The following is a 19,914-nucleotide window of genomic DNA, read 5'->3' as shown; positions in this document are numbered from 1 at the left end:
CCTCAAACTTAACATGTCAAAAAGAGAACTCCTTATCTTCCCACCCAAACCCTATCCTTCCCCTGACTTTCCCGTCACTGTAGACAGCACCACCATCTTTCCTGTCTCACAAACCCTGTAACATTGGCATTATACTTGACTACTCTCTCTCATTCAACCCACATATTCAATCTAACACTAAAGTCTCTTGGTTCTACCTCCACTACAATGATAATTTTTCCTCTCCATCCAAACTACTACCATGTTCATCCAAGCACTTATCCTATCCTGCCTTGATTACTGCATCAACGTCCTTGCTGATCTCCCAGTCTCCTGTCTCTCCCACTTCATTCATTCATTCAATTCATTCAATCGTATTTACTGAGCGCTTATTGTGAGCAGAGCACTGTACTAAGTGCTTGGGAGAGTTCAGTGAAACAATAAACAGACACATTCCCTGCCCACAACAAGCATATAGTTTAGAGGAGGGGTGGCAGGGAGACAGATGTTAATATAAATAAATTACACATATGTACATAAGTGCTGTGGGGCTGGGAAGGGGGATGAACAAAGGGAGAAAATCAGGGTGACACAGAAAGGAGTGGGAGAAGAGGAAAGGGGTGCTCAGTCTGGGAAGGCCTCTTGGAGGGGTTGTGCCTTCAATAAGGCTCTGAAGGTGGGGAGTGTAATGGTCAGATTTGAGGAGGGAGGGATTTCCAGGCCAGAGGCAGGATGTGGGAGAGGAGTTGGCGGAGAGATAAATGAGATCTAGGCACAGAGAGAAGGTTAGCATTAGAGGAGTGAGATTTGCAGGTTGGGTTCTAGTAGGAGAGTAGTGTGGAGAGGTAGGAGGGGGCAAGATGATTGAGTGCTTTAAAGCCAATGGTGAGGAATTTTTGTTTGATGTGGAGGTGGATGGGCAACCCCTGAAGTGTTTTGAGGAGTGGAGAAACATGTCCTGAAAGTTCTCTCTGCTGTGTGGATCATTTTTTTACAAAAATATTCAGTCCATGTTTCCCACACCCCACTCTACCAGTCTCCGCTATGGGAGGGAGAGTCAAGCAAGGCATACTCACTCCTTCCCTAGCTTGGGCAGTGGCTAGTGAGTGGAAAGCAATCGGCTTCAAATCAAAACTCACCAGTGCTGGGCAGCAGCACATGGGAGAGAGTTAAGGGTGGAGACTCAAGCTTGCTGTATGGAAAAAGGCAGTGGTAAACCATGTCCATATTTTTACCAAGAAAACTCTGTGGATACACTTCCAGAACGATTGGAGGTGGAGGTGGGGCATTCTGGGAGAGATGTATCCATGGAGTCACTATGGGTTGGAGACTACTTGACAGCATAAGGCAGGTCAAGTCTCCCCCTCTAGACTGTAAGCTCCTTGTGGGCAGGAAATGTGTCTATTATATTGTTATATATAAGGGCTACTCTCACAAGCCCTTAGTAATAATAATAATTATGATTATGAGACTTGTTAAATACTTACTATGTGCTAAGCACTGTTCTAAGCACTGGAATAGATACAAGTTAATCAGGTTGGACACAGTCCCTGTCCTACATGGGGCTCACACTCTTCTCCCCGTTTTACAGATGAGGTAATTGAGGCACAGAGAAGTTAAGTGACTTGCCCAAGATTACACAGCAGACACGTGGCAGAGGCAGGATTAGGACCCAGGTCCTTCTGAAGCCCAGGCCTGTGTTCTCTACATTAAGCCAGCTGCTTCTGATTGATTGATTAACTGATTGATGTTCTTTGTGTTTAGGAGAGGAATTTTCTGAGGGAAGGAGTGGAGTCGAACAAAGGTTAAAAGCTTCGTTATCTGGCAATTTACCACCTGGAAAGCTCTAGAAACCAGCACCTCGGAAGGCCCCCACTTCATCTACTGAAATGTTGTGGAGGAGTTTAGGACTGTTCCCCTGGGGTGTTTGCATAATCGCTCTGCTAATCTAGTTAACAAAGGTTTGTAACTTGCCATTAATCAGTGAGCTTCAGCAACAGGTTATCTCCCAGTCTGATCAGTAAACCATTGTCTGTCCTTGCAGCCTTCTGTGCAATTACGTAACAACCCCCTACATGCCCTGATTCTTAGCTGTCTCTGTAGTTGACTAACCAACACTTCCCCTCCCCCAGAATGATCATTTACTATACTTCAATCTTTTTAAATAAATGAATTTTTTGGTTTTTAATTTCATCGGTGTATTTACTGAGCATTTACTGAGCACAATGTACTGAGTATGAGATTCAGCATGCCATAGTGGATAGAACAAGGGCCTGGAAGTCAGGTCGTTTGTTCTATTCCCTGCTCTGCCACTTGTCTGCTCTGTGACCTTAGGCAAATCAATTCACTTCTCTGTGCCCCAGTTCCCTCATCTGTAAAATGGGGATTAAGACTGTGAGCCCAACATGGGGCAGGGACCATGTACAACTCGATTTGCTTGTATCCATCCCAGCGCTTAGTTCAGTGCCTGGCACATAAGTGCTTAACAAATACCATCTTTCTTATTACTAAGCACCTGGAGAACAACAACAAAAGCACAAATACAGGTTCCCTACCCACAAGGAGTTTACAGTTTTTCAACGAAAAACCTACAGTGACTGCTTTGTTCACTTTCTATTCACTCAATCTCTGTTGTGCCTTAATCTCTGTTATTTCTCTGGGTTTTTCCACCGAATCTGCCCTCTCAAAATTCACCAGTGATCTCCTAATTGCCAAATCCAATGGCCTTTACTCCACCCTAATCCTCCTCCACCTCTTAGCTGCCTTCAACATTGTCGACCACCCTCTTCTCCTGGAGACGTTATCCAAATTTAGCTTCACTGACACTGACCTCTCCTGGTTCTCTTCCTATCTCTCTGGCAGCTCAGTCTCAGTCTCTTTCACATGCTCCTCCTCTGCTTCCCACCCCCTATCTGTGGGAGTCCCTCAAGGCTCAATTCTGGGCACCATATATTTTCCAACTACAGCCACTCGCTTGGAGAACTCATTTGCTCCCATAGCTTCAACTACCATCTTTCTGCTGATGATTCCCAAATCTGCATCCCCAGGCTTGTCTCTCTCCTCTGCAGTCTCATATTTCCTTCTGCCTTCAGAACATCTGTTTGGATGTCCTGCCAACACCTCAAACTTAACAGGTCCAAAATAGAACTCCACATATTCTCACCCAAATGCTGCCGTCCCTGTGGCTTTCCCATCACTATAGACAGTACCACCATCCTGCCTGTATCACAAGCCCAAGTCCTTGGTGTTATCCTCAACTCATCTCTCTCATTCAACCCATGTATTCAATCTAACAAATCCTGTCAGTTCAAACTTCACAACACCACTAAAATCTGCCCTTTCCTCTTCATTCAAACAGTGCTCTGAAAAAGTAAGCACTCATTAGAAGTGCTCATAGAAGCAGTGTTGCCTAGTAGAGCGCTGGCCTGGGAGTCAGAAGGACCTGGGTTCAAGCGCTTAGTACAGTGCTCTGCACACAGTAATAGCTCAATAAATATGACTGAATGAATGCTGCGTAACCTTGGACAAATCACTTAACTTCTCTGTGCCTCAGTTACCTCATCTGTAAAATGGGGATTAAGATTGTGAGCCCCATGAGGGACAGGGACTGTATCCAACCTGATTACCATGTATGTACTTAGCCCAGTGCTTAGTACAGTGCCTGGAACATAGTAAGCACTTAACAAATGCTATAAAAACTAAGATGAAATAAATATGACTGACTGGTTGCTGCCACACTAATCCAAGCACTTACCTTATCCTGCCTCAATTTATACAACAGTCTCCTTGCTGACCTCCCAGCCTCCTGTCTCTCCCCACTCCAGTCCATACTGCCCAGATCATTTTTTTACAAAACCATTCAGTTCTTGTTTCCCCCACTCCTCATGAACCTCCAGTAGTTGCCCATCCACTTCTGTATCAAACAGAAGATCCTTCAAAGCTTTAGAGAAGCAGTGTGGTTTAGTGGAAAGAGCACGGGCTTGGGAACCAGAGGTCATGGGTTCTAATCCCAGCACCACGACTTGTCAGCTGCGTGACTTTGGACAAATCACTTCACTTCTCTGTGCCTAAATTACCTCATCTGTAAAATGGGAATTAAGACTGTAAGCCCCACGTGGGACAACCTGAATATGTTGTATCTACCTCAGTGCTGAGAACAGTGCTTGGCACATAGTAAGTGCTTAACAAATAATAATAATAATAGTGGCTCTTACTATGTGCCAGGCACTATTCTAAGCGCTGGGGTAGATAGAAGGTAGTCAAGTTGTTCCACATGGGGCTCACAGTCTTAATCCCCATTTTATGGATGAGGTAACTGAGGTACAGAGAAGTTAAGCGATTTGTCCAAAGTCACACAGCTGACAAGTGGCGCAGCTGGGATTAGAACCCACAACTTCTGACTCCCAAGCCTGTACTCTTTCCACTAAGCCATGCTAAATACCAATATTATTATTATTTATTAAAAGCACATCTCCAATCAATCAATTGAATTTATTGCGTGCTTACTATGTGCAGAGCCCTGTACTAAGCGCTTGAGAGAGTACAATATAATAGAGTTGGTAGAAGTTATAAAACTCAATTTTTCTGCACTGTGGCCTTTGGAAATTCAGGGGCAGTAGTCAGGCCTTTCTGTGGATGGGTAGCTTTCTGGCTCAGAGTGAATCAAAGTTTGAACTACTATAGCAGAAGAATATATCAGTGTCTTAGGGTGCTCATTTTGGCCTGTACAATAAACTCACCAACAATTTGTTTTGTTTTAGCTAGCTATTGCTCTTCCACAGAAAGGAAAATCAATGAAGTCAATATTGCCAGGGGATATGGGTTCTAATTCCACTCCTCCATGGGCCCGCTGTGTAATCTTGGTAAAATCACTTTACTTCTCTGTGCCTCAGTTACCTCATCTGTTAAATGGGGATTCTATACCTCCTCCCTCCTACTTAGATTGCGAACCCTGTGTAGAAACAGTCCCTGCCCCTGACCTGATTATCTTGTATTTTCCCCCAGCACTTGGCACATAGTAAGCTCTTAATAAATACCACAATTTTTATTAGATACATTCCCTGCCCAAAACAGGTTTACAGTCCAAGAGGCCTTTCCTGACTAAGCCCTCATTTCCTCTTCTCCCACTTCCTTCTGCATTTCCCTTGTACTTGGATTTGAACCCTTTATTCACCTCTCCCTCAGTCCCCCAGCATTTATGTACGTATCCATAATTGATCTATTTATATTAATGTTTGTCTCCCCCTCTAGACTCTAAGCTCACTATGGGCAGGGAATTTGTCTACTAACTCTGTTATATTGTACTCTCCCAAGCACTTAGCACACAGTAAGCACTCAATAAATACCACGGATTGATTAAGCGCTTAGTACAGTGCTCTGCACATGGTAAGTGCTCAATAAATACTATTGAATGAATGAATGATTGATTTGATGTTTGTTTTAGGAGACAGCCCAGCCTAGCTCTCTTGGAAGTCTGGCTCCGCATTCTCCGCTGTGCTCAAATTGAAAAGCAGGCACTTATACTAGGTTGAGACAGTTCTTTGACTCCTCACCTATCCAGGCAGAACCACCCTTGGTTCAACCCACACCCTCTCAACATGTTTAACTGTTGTAGAGGCAGGTTTCTGCCTGTCCTTCACTCCTGCAAGGGACAGGGCTTCTCTTCTCTTCCATAGTGGCAATCAGGAGGGAGTATTCTCGAGCATGGCACCATAGAATATATTGAATAAAACAGAACTCAAAACAAATTCCTGCTTTATTCCATTGGCAATGAGGAAGGGATCAGAGAAGGCCCTTTCAATTCTGATAAGGTCAATCATAGAATCGTGGTGTAATCTTTGCAGAGTAAACATAAGATATGGTTATTGCTGTCATAAAATAATAATAGTCATATTTGTTAAACATTCTATGCCAAGCACTGCACTAAGCAGAGAAGCAGCGTGGCTCAGTGGAAAGAGCATGGGCTTTGGAGTCAGGGCTCATGAGTTCGAATCCCAGCTCTGCCACTTGTTGGCTGTGTGACTGTGGGCAAGTCACTTAACTTCTCTGTGCCTCAGTTCCCTCATCTGTAAAATGGGGATTAAGACTGTGAGCCCCACGTGGGACAACCTGATTCCCCTATGTCTACCCCAGCGCTTAGAACAGTGCTCGGCACATAGTAAGTGCTTAACAAATACCAACATTATTATTATCAAGATAATCAGGCTCCACATGGGACTCACAGCCCAGGAGGGAGGACAGGTCTGGACAGGTCTTCATTTTACAGATGAGGGAACTGAGGCACAGAGAAGTTAAGTGATTTGCCCAAGGTCACACACAGCAGGCAAGTGGTAGAGCCGAAATTAGAACCGAGGTTCTCTGACTCCTAGGCCGGTGTGCTTTCTGCTAGGCCATAGCTGCTTCACCATCATAATAGATACCTGCATCTCGAGGTAGGCTGGGGAGTAGTAGGAATGTGTATACTAGTATATGCAAAGCACCGCGCTCCATGCTTGTAGAGTACAAAATGATTAGTTCAAACTTGGTCACTGTCCTCCACAGGCTCTCGATTGAAGTGGGGGAAGATAGATACAAAGAATAATGAGTGGTCAAGAACAAGAATAAGCTATAAATTAAACAAATCAAGATAACATTGTTACAATAACCAAACCAACATTGCTACAGTAACTAAAATAACAGGTCTTGGGAGGGAGGATCCTTCTTACAGCTCCAGGGAAGAGCTCTTAGTTACAGCCCCTGTACCTATGAAAGGCTGTAAAAGATTTTAAGGCAGGCTCTCTTTATGTTCTGGAGGGTAGCAGGGTGTCTTGTCTGGGAGCTTCTGATCAAACGGAGAGCCTGGGTTATATGATTCCCTATACTTTCTACCCACCCCTGACTCTGCAGGGGCCAGGGCTCTCATCGTGGTGGTTTTCAGTCACAGTGTGCTGGGTTGGCTGGCCCTGGAGCTTATAGAGTTTAAAGGGTTCTGGATCATGTGGAGACCTGGACTTTCTGCCCATCTCCCCATTCCTGCAGGAGATGGGGCTTCTATTATGGTGGTTTCTGTTGGCAATGGGATTTCTGGATTAGCCCCCAAACCTTCTGATCTTACAGAAGTTCCAGGCCACTCGGGCCTGCACTTTCTGCCCATCCTTCTGATTTAGAAGTCTACATAAAGATATGCTATATTTACAGTAATTCATATGGTATTTGTTAAGTGCCAGGCACTGTACTAAGTGCTGTAATTGTGATATCTGTTAAGCCCTTCCTATGTACCAAGCACTGTACTGAGCACTAGAGTAGACACAAGATAATCAGGTTAGACACAGTCTCTGTCCCACCTGGGGCTCCCAGTCTAAGTAGGATAAAAAACAGGAATTGAATCCCATTTTACAGATGAAGAAACGGAGGCACAGAGAAGTTAAGTGATTTGCCCAAGGTCACACAGCAGGCAAGTGGCAGATTCAGGATTAAAACCCAGGTCCCCCCAATCTCAGGCCTCTACTCTTTCCACTAGGCCATGCTTCTTGTCTTGTCTTATGCCGTCAAGTTGTCTCTGACCCAGTGACACCATGGACACATCTCTCTCAGAATGCCCCACCTCCATCTGCAATCGTTCTGGTAGAGGATCCGTAGTGTTTTCTTGGTCAAAATATGGAAGTGATTTACCACTGCCTCCTTCCGCGCATAAAACTTGAGTCTCCGCCCTCAACTCTCTCCCATGCCGCTGCTGCCCAGTATAGGTGAGGCCATGCTTCACTGTGGTTCATTATGAAGCGTAAGTTTTGTTATCAGGCCTGCCAACTAGTTCTACCCTATTAAGAGGGCCTCCTTGACTGAAATTTTGGGAATTAATGGTCTAGGTGTATTGTAATAGATTTATAAAAGACACCCCGAAGATGCTCTGTGCCATCACAGTAGCCCTCTTCAAGCAAGGGAAGTCCAAGTTCAAGGACCAATGTGGACAGTGAATGGTCACTTCTTCAAGATACTGGCTACCAAGCAATCGTCAAGACAGTTGTTGTGGTAAAGAGACACAACCGAAGCTGGTTCAATTAGAATTATTTGGAGGCTATAACGCCACTTGCAGCAAAACAAAGCATCCTTAGGATAGTTCATGAAAGAATGATTGATCAAGTCAGAATTGGAGGTGCTCAGCCCAACACTCATCATCATGGAGAAGCAACATGGCGCAGTGGATAGAACACAGGCCTGGGAATCAGAAGGTCATGGGTTATAATCTGAGCTCTGCCACTTGTCTGCTGTGTGACCTTGGGCAAGTCACTTTACTTCTCTGGGCCTCATCTGTAAAATGGGGATCTCATTTTACCTCATCTGTAAAATGGGGATTAAGACTGTGAGCCCCATGTAGGACAGGGACTATGTCCAACCTGATTACCTTGTAACTACCCCAGTGCTCAGAACAGTACCTGGCACATGGTAAGCACTTAACAAATGCCATCATTATTATTTGAATCAGTCAGTCAGTCAATTGTATATATTGAGTGGTCACTGTGTACAGAGCACTGTACTAAGTGCTTGGGAGAATACAATACAATGATAGACAGATTCTCTGCCCACAAGCTTGTGATCAGGGTTATCAGTGTGGCCTAGTGGAAAAGATGACAGGCCTAGGAGTCAGAAGACCTGGGTTCTTACCCCCATACTGCCACTTGCCAGCTGAGTGACTTTGGGCAAATCAATTCACTTCTCTGGACCTCTGCTTCTATACCTGTTCTCCCTCCTACTTAGACTTTCTCCCTTCTACTTAGACTGGGAGCCCCATCTGAGGCAGGAACTGTGTCTGACCTGATCATCTCAGCATTTAGTATAGCGCTTGGCATGTAGTAAGTGCTTAACAAATATTAGTCATTATTATTCATCCTCATTAACTGCTTAGCACTGCAAATGAAAAAAAAATCCTTTAACTTGAAAGGTGAGCAGGCATCCTGGGTGAGGGGCAATGAGTGGTGGGGGGAATCAGGCACTGCACCCCTCCTTGGCCTGGATATATGTAGGCAGAGCAGGCCAAAGAAACACTGGAACATGAGCACACTACAGCCTGTAGCCACTGTGATAATATAATAATAAAGAGTAGGTCTCCTAGCTTTTCACCACCAGTCACCCAGCCAGTGAAGAAGAGGCATATGTGTCTCATAAACTTTAGTTGGCCACCCACAATCTAAGTAAACCAGGGCTGTGTCATAAATCCAGTCCCATTCAATCTACTGAAGTTTCTTCAATCAAACAATTGTATTTATTAAGCACTTACTGTGTGCATAGTACTGTACTGAGCGCTTAAGGACAGGGATCATGTCTACTCACTCTACAGTACTCTTGCAAGCACTTAGTACAGTGTTCTAAGTACTACTGATTGATAGTCTATACATCATCAAGTTTGAAGTTATAATGGGAAATCTGGAAGCTTGAGTCAGGCCATGCTCCCAATACACTGGGAAACTCATTCAACTAAATCGGCTATGAGCATTATCTTAAGTCCTTGAGTCAGCCCTTCAGGAACTGCTGTAAGCTGATAAAACAGCTTCTGAGTGCACAGACACTAGAAAATCCACAGATGATTATGAATTGCTTCCCAAAATAGGGAGAGCAGTGTGGACTGAGAAAAAGCCTGAAGAAAACTGAGGCTTTGTACCAGACCACCCCTCTATACTCAGGAAGCCCTAAAACACCCAAAGATTTTTCCACCACCAACAGAATTTAGTACTGTTACTGAATTATGGTTCCTAAGGAGAATATTATCAAATGGGGCATGGATAGACAGACAAATGGAAAAGCAAACAAAGAAAAACAAGTCAAACATATGATAAAAACAGTTTAATGACAACAGGACATCCCTCTAGACTGTAGACTTGTTAAGGGCAGAAAACGTGTCCACTAATTGTGTTGTAGTGTACTCTCCCAAGTGCTTATTAATAATGGTATTTGTTAAGTGCTTACTATGTGCCCAGCACTGTTCTAAACACTGGGATAGATACAAGTTATCAGATTGTCCCACTTGGGGCTCACAAGTCTTGATCCCCATTTTACAGATGAGGTAACTGAGGCACAGAGAAGTTAAGTGACTTGCCCAAAGTCACACAACTGACAAGTGGCAGAGTCAGGATTAGAACCTATGACCTCTTACTCCCAAGTCCGTGCTCTTTCCACTAAGCCACGCTGCTTCTCTAATACAGTGCTCTACACTTAGTAAGCACTCAATAAATGCCTTTGATTGATTCATTGATCAATAATAATAATAAAGAATAATTATGGTATTTACTAACCCCTTAATATGTGCCGAGTATTGTTCTAAGCATGGGGTAGGTACAGGTTAATTAGGTTGAATATGGTCCCTGTCTTACATGGGGTTCACAGTCTAAGTAGGAGGGAGGACAGGGTATTGAATCTCCATTTTTACAGTTGAGGAAACTGAGAAACTGAGAAACAGAGAAGCAAAGTGACCCATCACGTAGTATCCAGCACTTAGAACAGTGTCTGGCATATAGTAAGTGTTTAACAAATACCATAATTATTATTATTAGCAAGCAAGTGGCAAAGCCAGGGATAGAATCCAGGCTATCTGACTCCCAGGCCCATTCTTTTCCCACTAAGCCATGCTGCTTCAGGTTCTTATATCTGATTTTAAGCTGTTTTGTTCCCTGTCTGATTCAGATATGACACCAGACAACTTTATCAATTGATCAATCAGTGGTATTTATTGAGCACTTACTATATGCAGAGCACTGTACTAAGCTCTTGGGAGAGTACAACACAACAGAAGTAGTAGACACATTATTTTAATTTTAGGCATGTAGACTCCCTCCCTCTCAGTCAGTTGGTCAATCACATTTATCGAGCAATTACTGTGTGCAGAGCTCTGTACTGAGCACTTGGAAGAGTACAATATAATAACAGACACATTTCCTGCCCACAGCGAGCTTGAGTTCTGAGTCTGAGAAGTGGGATTCGTCTTCAGAGAGAACTGGGAAGTACACACAGTGGCTTTAGAGCAAACGGTGGAGATGAGAAATCCTGCCAGAAAATGCTCTAAATTCAGCTGGACTACAACAAAATGTTCTGTATGGCATCATTTTGTTACACTGTTGGCCCGGTCTATCACACATAATGGTCTGTGTATTAACCCAGCTTGGCTTAGTGGATAGAGCACAAGCCTGGAAGTCAGAATGACCTGGGTTTTAACCCTGGCTCCACCACTTGTCTGCTGTATGACCTTGGGCAAGTCACTTGCTTCTCTGTGCCTCAGTTAGTGTATCTGTAAAATGGGGATTAAGACCGTGAGCTCTATGTGGGTCAGGGATTATGTCCAACCTGATTATTTTATATCTACCCCAGAGCTTAGAACAGTGCTTGCCACATAGTAAACACTTAACAGACACCACCATCATCATCATTATAATTAATAGATAAGATGAGAAATAGCAACTGTAGAAGGAAAATCTCCGGTGTCCTGGATGAATGGGAGAAGGGTTTATGAGCCATCCCACACTTTAGAATACCACTGACATTGATTGATTTAGAAATGGGCAGCAACATTCATTCAATAGTATTTATTGAGCACTTACTATGTGCAGAGCACTGTACTAAGCCCTTGGAATGTACACTTCGGCAGCAGATAGAGACAATCCCTGCCCAATGACGGGCTCACAGTCTAAGAAGGGGATGGGGGAGGGGGAAGCTCAACTTCCCCTGTGTTGGACAGCGTTGGGCAACCAGTAGGAATCCTCTGTTGTTCCAGAAGTGGGCAGAAACATGGTCCCACACTGAGGATCTCTTCCCTCTCATTCATTCATTCATAGTTATTGAGCACTTACTGTGTGCAGATCACTGTACTAAGCACTTTGAGAGATTACAGTACAACAATAAACAGACCTAATTCATATTCCCTGCCCACAATGTGCTTACAGTCTCCTGCTGCTGGGCTCTCAGCTAAGCCTGGAACTCTGGCAGAGAGGGTTTCACCAGAAGCTAGAGAGCCACTGGGTGGAGGATTGGGTGAGGAGCCCCACCTCTCCTCACTCTAGCAGACCAGGGGAGGGATGAAAATGGAGGGCAGAAGAGGGTTCTCCCAGGGACTGTCCGAGCAGGACGGTGGGCTTCCAGATTGGAGGTCTTCCCCTTTCCCAATCTCCCCGAATGGGCAGAAAAGGCAGAGGGAAAGGTGGAGGACAGGTAGGCATTTCACGGACTAACTGAAGGGTGGGTACAGGAGGGGTTGATCATGTCCCGTGACCCTGCCTTCAGTCAGAGGTCTGGACTACCTTGTAGTAGAAACTCCTTCTGAGGTTCACTGAAGGAGTTTTAGTTCAAAGAGAAAAAAAGTCTGGGAGGGTTGTGGGTTAGTGCTACTTGGCAGGGCCTGGAACCATCTGGCCTGGAGGTTTTTTACAGCGGGCCCAATTCCTCAGGCACCCTGGAAAGGTCAGGTGAGCTGATCCCCTGCGTGCCGCCCCCCCCCCCCCACCCACTTTTGATAGAAGAGATATAATGTAGATAATGTAGCCAGCCTCTTTGAGGGTAAGTTGTTTCACCTTTCAGTCTCAAGAAGAGAGAGAAAAAAGGAAAAGCCAGGACAGACTAGAACAGGATAGGTGGAACAAGAACAATATTTTTAAACTCTAGGCCTTGCTTTAAAATATGATAATAATTATTATGATATTTGCAAAGCACTATTCTAAACTCTGGTAGAAAGATGTCTGAAAGAATACCTTCATGTGTAATAACAAGGGATTTTTCTTCTGATCCACTTTAACCTGTTCATCTTAGGCAATACCTACTGCATAATAGGATCAGACCTGAGATCTGAAGAGATCAGAGACTTCAAGGAGAATTTATCATACTAGAATGAAAACCAGGCAATGAATTGTGCTTAAAAAATAGGCTACCTTGATTTGAACTTGCAGCAAATATTTTGCTTGATGAAAAGAGATACCCCAAAACACTGAGGAAAAAATGGTGAGAAACAGAAAAATTGTCAACTTTTTCTCCCTTCCTGGTTTCACAGGAAATAAAAGGCATATACACACACACAAGTGACCAAATTGCTGTCTGGGATTGTCAGTCAGAACCTTGATTTACAACTGTGTTAGTTTATTGTTGTAATGTACTCTCCCAAGCGCTTAGTACAGTGCAGGGCTCTGTAGACAGTAAGAGCTCAATACAATTGAATGAATTCATTCAATACAATTGAATGAATTAACTGTGTTCACCTACCATTCCAACAGCAAATTTCAGACCTTGGAGACAATACAGTTAAACAGACACATCCAGTGAGCGTAATCATGTAATTTGTGGTAGCCACCTCCTTTTCTGTATATATGGCTTTAATTCTGTTTACTTTGTTCATTCTTTGCTCTCCAATAATAACCACAACCTTTAGCATAATGCATAATCTGCAAGGAAGTGTGAAGTTGAACAATTGAAACAGAAGTGTTGAATTCCCGTGGTTCCCAAGCCTTTTACACAGTCTTTAAGATTTGGCTCTCCATGATTGGTTTGTTGGATTCAGCTGCAGCAAAGCAGCTTAATCATTGCAGATCTGGAAGTCCTTTGAGAGCAAAAACCTTGCCAAATAATTACACGCTTCCAAAAAGGATTACAAAATGATCAGAAAACAAGTTTGATGCATCTCTTATGATGTACAGTCACTTTTTAAATAATATATCATTTTAAAGCCAACAGGTGACATGAAAAAGGTGAAAGTGTACCACTGTAGATATGCCATTTTGTAAGCAAAAATCTGCCATAAAGAATGGCCTCATAAATCTTTAGAGAAACTGGGGGGGGGGCATACAAATAAACCTGGCCTTGGTTTCTTTAAAAGTCTGTTGTGTTATATGTAGGTTTTGTTTCTTACCATTTGAACTTATCCCCCTCACTCTTTCCAGCACACTGTTCAGTTCTGCTAGTAAGACCTTTGAAGTTAACACCTTCACCACTCCTTAAAATGCTTGCTAGAAACCTTACTGCAGAGGAGGGGTTGCATTTCTCTTGGATGACTAGCAGTATGTGTGTGTGTGTGTGTCTTTCTTTTTGGAAATGATAAAAAAGTCCTTGAATATAATAGCTGATTGTTTGCATTAATGCCTCAAGCAAACCGGACTGGTGTTTACATTGAGCGTGGGACACATTCATCAAATTGGTATGTGGGCACTCCAGCAGCCATTACAGGGAAAGAATCCTCCAAATCAAGAGCAGAACATGGCAAGAAAAATCTGCTGAACCATAATCCTGACAGGCACTTGGATCAGAAATGGTTGGACAATTCAGAGTGCATTAATTTTGCGAAACTAGTCCCTTTCTGAGCCTTTACATTTATCTTCTAATTCTCTTAAAGACCCATATGTTTTATGCCTACTTGCATATTTGTGTATATTTTCGCTCTCCCATGAATTGATCATCAACAGTATTCATTGTCTGTTGATCTAAGCCCCTGGGAATATAAAACAGAAGCAAAAGACACAGCCCCTTTCCCAGAGGAATTTACCACTGAATTATTTGAGGATATTGACTATGTCATCTATCTGATTCAGTCAATCCAAGTGTCTTTTGAAATCAGGGTTAAAGATATAGTCAGTGTGTGAATGTGCCTCTAATTTCACTGTAAAAAAGGAAGAGTGTTTTGGGGACGCTTGACTTTATTAGGTCACCCAACCTCATTCTTGGGAAATGGTGCTTTGTCCAAACCCGCCAAAAGGTCCAGTCAAACAATTGGTAGGATTTATGAGTACTTATTTTAGGCAGAACACTGTACTAAGTCCTTGGGAGAGTACAATACAATACCGTTGGCAGACACTATCCCTGCCCTCAAGGTACTTACAGTATAACAGGCCTGGCAGACAATAAAATAAATTACAGGTAAGGGAAGCAACCAGTGTAAGGTTTGGGGGTGGAGGTAGGGTGTGAGACTAAACTCGCCTTGACTGCAAGCTCCTCTCTAGACTGTAAACTCGTTATGGACAGGGAATGGGTCCGCTGGTTCTGTTGAATTGGACTCTCCCGAGTGCTTAGTACACTTAGTACTTACATAGTACATAGTACATAGTAAGCACTCAATAAATACCACTGATTGATTGATCACCTTAGTGCTTTGGGGTGGTACTAAGAGCATGGGTGAGGCAATAGGGAGGGGAAATAGGGTGGGGGGATTAGATCTTATTTCAGGAAGGCTTCCTGGAGATAGAATTTCAGTAGAACTTTGAAGATGGGGAGTCTGCTGGTCAAGGAAATGTAGCAGGAGGGCGTTCCAGGCAGGAAGGGTGTTTGTAACTATTCAAACTTAATAGACACAACTATTGAATGTTTCTTCAGTGCTAACCCTCCACTTCACCCTTTCTTCCCCATAGCTCTCTCTTGCTTCATTCTTTGATTTAGCTTGCCAACCCAATTCCCAAGCTGTCACAAGTTCCCCCCGGAATACAATCGATTTTCAGACTTTCACTTACAAAGTGCAACAAATACAAAATGACAGGTGGCTGATGGGAAAACACTTCAGCACCAAGTTGGAATAAGGGCAAATACTCAAGAGCATCTTGTGCTTACATGTACCCTGAGAAGTGAAATGATTCATTCAAGTTTATTCAGCAAAGATCAGACCAGATCTGTTCACTTCCAGATGGGATCTCTCTGCTCCATATTGCCACCCCAATTATTGTATTTCAATTGTGTCTCAAAACTATTTTAAAATCGGTTATCTTTTAATTGTGGCAGACTATGATTGAGATTTTTTGAATGTGCTCCAGAAGATGGGCTTTGTGTGCTTCGGGGTTTCTCAGTTAGCATTCTCCTCCTTTTCAGCTATTTCTCAGGAGACTTTTCACCTCTAAATCTACCCTTTCTAATCCCATACCTTCTCAGCTATTTGAGACAATCACTCTCAGTCTCTCACTTCTCTCAGTTCCTCATCCTCTGCCCCAAAACATGGCCATCTCCCCCTAAAAAACCTCTTCTGGATCCCACAAGCCCCCTCCAGCTAGCAACCAACCTCCTTGAATGGGTTATAAACAACCATTACTTTCACTTTCTCTCCACCAATTCTTTCCTTTGACTCTCAAGTCAGGTTTTTCACCCTTTTTCTCCACTGAGACCACATTCTCCAAAGTTACCAATGACCTTCTCATTGTTATTTCCAATGGATTCTACTCTGTCCTAAACCTTCTGGCCCTCTCATCAGCTTTGGACACTATTGACCCCTACCTTTTTCTAAATATTCTTTCCAGCCTTGGGTTCACCCACACAGTACTTTTTCTGGCTCTCCTCATACATCCTTGATCACTCGCTTTCTTTTTCTGGCTCCTCTTCCTTTTCTCACCCCTTAACTTGTGGGTATCCTGCAAGGCTCTGTTCAATCAGTCAATGGTATTGACTACTTACTGTGGGCCGAGCACTGTATTAAGTGCTTGGGAAAGTACAATATGATAGATTTGGGAGCTACGTTCCCTGCAAACAAGGAGTTTACAGTCTAGAGGAGATATTTAAAATAAATTACAGATAAGGGAAATAGCGGAGCATAAGGCCATGTACATCAGTGCTGTTGGGATGGGGTTGGGGTGAATATCAAGTGCTTAAAGGTTGCAGCACTGAGTGCATAGGCAACACAGAAGGGAAAGGGAATAGGGAAATGAGGGCTTAGTGAGCTTAGTGAGGGACGGCTCTTGAAGGAGATGCAATTTTAGTAGGGGTTTGACGGTGGATAGAATGATGCTCTGCTGCATATGAAGGGGGAGGGAGTTCCAGGACAGAGTGAGGTCATCAGCAAGTTGTCGTTAGCAAGACAGACCAGATTGAGGGGCAGAGAGTAGATTGGCATTTGAGGAGTGAATTGTGTGGGCTCTGTTCTGGATGTTCCCTACTCTTCTCACTCCATTCTCTCAGAGAGTTCATCCCCTTGCATAACTTCAGAGTAGTATGGCCAAGTGGAAAGAACACATGCTTGGGAGTCAGAGGACTTGGGTTCTAAGTCCGGATCCACCATTTGCTGTGTGACCTAGTACAAGTTACTTCATTTCTCGGTGCCTTAGTTACCTCATCTGTAAAATGGAGATTAAGACTATGAGCCCCAGTGGGACATGGACTGTGTCCAACCTGATTAGCTTGCATCTACCCCAGTGCTTAGTACAGTGCCTGGCACATTTAAAAAAAAAAAAAAACACCATTTCTGGAATCTCAACTGCATAAGGATGTCAGGCTAAGCCCAGAACCCTGGCCAAGAGGGTTTTTCCAGAGGCTAGCAGGCCAATGGATGGATCTCTCCCACTCCTAAATCTAGGAGACCACAGGAGAGATGAAAATAGGTGGGGGGTGGGGCTGGGATAGGGGAGTAGAGAGGTTTCTCCCAGGGACTGTCTGGGTTCCCAGATTGGAGATCCTCTCCTTCCCCAACCTCTATAAAGATGACTCCAAAATCTCTCTCTCTAGTCCTGACCTCTCTCCCACTATCAAACCTCATATTTCCTCTTGTCTCCTGAATATTTTCATTTAGATGGGTCATCAGTACCTCCAACTCAGTATGTTCAAAACTGAAGTTCTCATCTTGTCTTCCTCCTAGCTTACCAGTATCAATTGATACCACCACCATACTCCTGTTCCAGAAGCCCACAGTCATGTTGTCACCTTTGACTCATTTCTACTTCTGAAAACATTTCCCCCACTGTTCCTGCAGCCTGGAACTTCCTCCCCACCAACCTAAAAACACAGCCCTCAACCCTCCCAATCTTCAAAACTCCTTTAAAAATCCCACCTCCTCCAGGAAGCCTTTCCAAGAGTAATTCCCAGCACTCCAAGTCATAGCAACCCAGTACCATCTTTGCATTTATGAATTTAGACTCATTCACAGCACTCATGTATATGTTTAAATTTAATTTCACATTTCATCTCAGCATATTTGTTCTAATTTCTTTCAGATTCTTGTTCTTCCTACTGCCCCCACTATTTGTAAATCATTTTGTATGTCTGTCTGCCCTATTACATTATAAACTCCTTACGTGCGGGAGAGCTGAGTTTTGTTCAAAGCACTGTAGTTAAGTGCTTGGGAAAATACAACAGAAACAAAACTCAGTAGGTGCTCAATACCACTGATTAATTAGTTGGTTTTTATTATGTTCACTAGCCTAAAAACCCCACTACAAAAGATATTCATTACTATGCATTGTGCAAAACTTCACTAGCTACTAAAGAAATGTTTATCATCACCCTCACTGAGCATTCAGGAAACACATATACAAGATTTCTGTGCGGGGAAAAAAAAACACACTACCAAACTCTAACACAACACACTTTATTTGAGACATAAATTCCTAAAATATCACAAAAGTACATTTTACAGATATCACCAGTTTACATCAATATACAAAAGCAAGAAAGTCACTAAGTTTATCCACATACAATTACAACATATGGCTACATCATACATCAACTCTTCATTTTTTTTCCCCACAGAAACCCACAGAGAACATAACATTTAATAAATTCATCACAAAGAACACTTTCACAGATTATTTCTAGGACCTAATAGTCACAATGGGTCTTTTTCCCTTTGAAATATTCAGCTTCGATCTGACTAATAACAATAGCTTGGTTTGCATGGACCCACTAATAGTAGTTTGACAAAACGGTACAGAATCCACATTTTTAACAGCCTTAACAATATCCTGCCGAATAGCTAAATAGGAACATTTGATACTAATACTAGTCACAGTTTAGCAGGATGACACAAAAGCATTAGGTTAACCTAATGGTAACAGGGAGATGGTGTTTTTCATTTGAAATTACATCCCGGGGCATGCCTCCAGTTTCACCTGGGAGTCCGTCTGATTGCTACTACGCAGGGATGCTGAAAGGCTCTGAATTGCCTCCCTCCATCCTCATCATCGTAATCAAGTACTTATTGAGCCTCTATTACCAATGCTCACTCCCTCTTTCCCAGGAGGTCTAGCTTCAGACATTTGGCTACCCAGAGGCAGGGAAAAATTTGCCACCCTATCCCATTCTGTACGGCATCATTGTGTGAGCACACGGTATCATGTGATGACATCATATACAAGCCCATTTAAGCCTCCAAACCCTAAAGTGGTTCTCTGGAAGGGCCCCTGAACCACCCCCATTGGTCCAGAAATATTTTCTCCCCTCCCTAGTCCCTGTTCCCACAGGTGCTGCTTCCCAAGAGCTGGAGGCTTTTCCACTTCTACCCATGCCACCCGTCAGCTGCTTCCTTGGTGGACCAGCCTTAGGCAGTTTGCCTGACGTTAGCCCCCAATGTTAGCCTGCCTGGACTTCAGTGACTGCCTTTATTCTTCACCTCCCAAGATGACAGCAAGGAAGGAAAATCATACTGGGGGGAGGGGGCCGGGAGAAAGAGGATGGCTGAAAAGCTCTAAACACTATCAGATCCTGTTTACAACAGGTTTCCCTCTGAAGTGGGACTGGGAATTTCAGGACTCCAAGAGCAAATGTTCCATCTGCACAGAATTTAGCTCACTAAAATCTAATTTGGAGCCCAACATTGGGTGTCTCTTTCCAACAGAAAATTCCCTTCAAAACATATATTTGACCTGTGCAGACATGGTTTTTGAAAATAATAGCTACATAATCTCTAAATGGAAAAATAAAAGGTTTTTATGAAATTTTGCTACTGGTCTCATGAGAAATGTAACTGGATTTATGTAAATAAAGAAACTTCTGGCTTTTGAAAAGCACCACAGACCCATCCGATTAAAATTACTGGCAACTTTCTGGACCTACCAATTGGAATTACCAACTTTGTCAAGCTCATACCTGAGAAAAGGTCACTTTTCCCTTTTGAAACCTCATTACAATATTTCTATTTGATCAGATCACCAATGGTAGGGGAAATTTGTCACAGATCACTCTGGGCAGTGCTTCCTTTCAGGATTCTTAAATGTGAAGAACCATTCAGAAATCGTAAATAAAAAGTAAAGT

The sequence above is a fragment of the Ornithorhynchus anatinus genome, chromosome X1, assembly GCF_004115215.2.
Source record: "Ornithorhynchus anatinus isolate Pmale09 chromosome X1, mOrnAna1.pri.v4, whole genome shotgun sequence".
Classification (NCBI taxonomy): domain Eukaryota; kingdom Metazoa; phylum Chordata; class Mammalia; order Monotremata; family Ornithorhynchidae; genus Ornithorhynchus; species Ornithorhynchus anatinus.
The sequence above is the reverse complement of the archived record's forward strand: the minus strand, read 5'-3'. Positions refer to the sequence as shown.